This window comes from Babylonia areolata, chromosome 11 (genome assembly GCF_041734735.1).
Source record: "Babylonia areolata isolate BAREFJ2019XMU chromosome 11, ASM4173473v1, whole genome shotgun sequence".
Lineage (NCBI taxonomy): Eukaryota > Metazoa > Mollusca > Gastropoda > Neogastropoda > Buccinidae > Babylonia > Babylonia areolata.
In genome coordinates, this window is record NC_134886.1 from 4,357,030 (window position 1) to 4,357,749 (window position 720).

Consider the following 720-nt stretch of genomic DNA (forward strand, 5'->3'; position numbering starts at 1 on the left):
CATCATTATCCTTCTCCTACTCGTCATCAATATTATCTTTATCCTCCTCCGACTCGTCGTCAGTCGTCATCATCATTATCCCTCTCCTACTCGTCATCGTTCTCGTCGTTATCGATAACGTCCTATTCGTCGTCGTTGACGTCATCACCATCATTATCCTTCTCCTACTATTTCGTCGTTGTCCTTATTCTCTTCCTTCCCCTAATCGTCGTCGTGGTTATCATGATCATTAGTCTTCTCCTACTTTGTCGTCGTTGTCCTCGTTATCCTTATCCTCCTCCTCCTCCTCCTCCCCCCTTTATACTTCTCGTGGTTCGTCGTTATCACACCACCATTTTCCTTCTTATCTCCTTCTTCCTGTGTCGTTATCGTCATGACTAACGCTGACCCAAAACCAGACACCGAAGAATGAATGCAAGCCGCCTCGCTGCTGTACTGCTGGTTGGGAACAGAAGTATATAAGGCGAGTACTACTTCAGTACCTCCAGGCCTGGTACGGTGGTGAGAGGGGTGACACTGATGGATTCCTTTCATCATTTACGGCCTGATAGCGAGCGGAGGTACCCAGGGTCCTCTGGATAGCAAGGCTAGTCGTCTGGCACCAACTCTGGCACGGCCCAGGACTGACAGAACGCATTAGTATAGCGGTAGTAGGAAGGGAGCCGCTGCTTCTATTCTAGAAATTCGGTGCTTAGAGGACTGTACTGTACTGATTGAGAA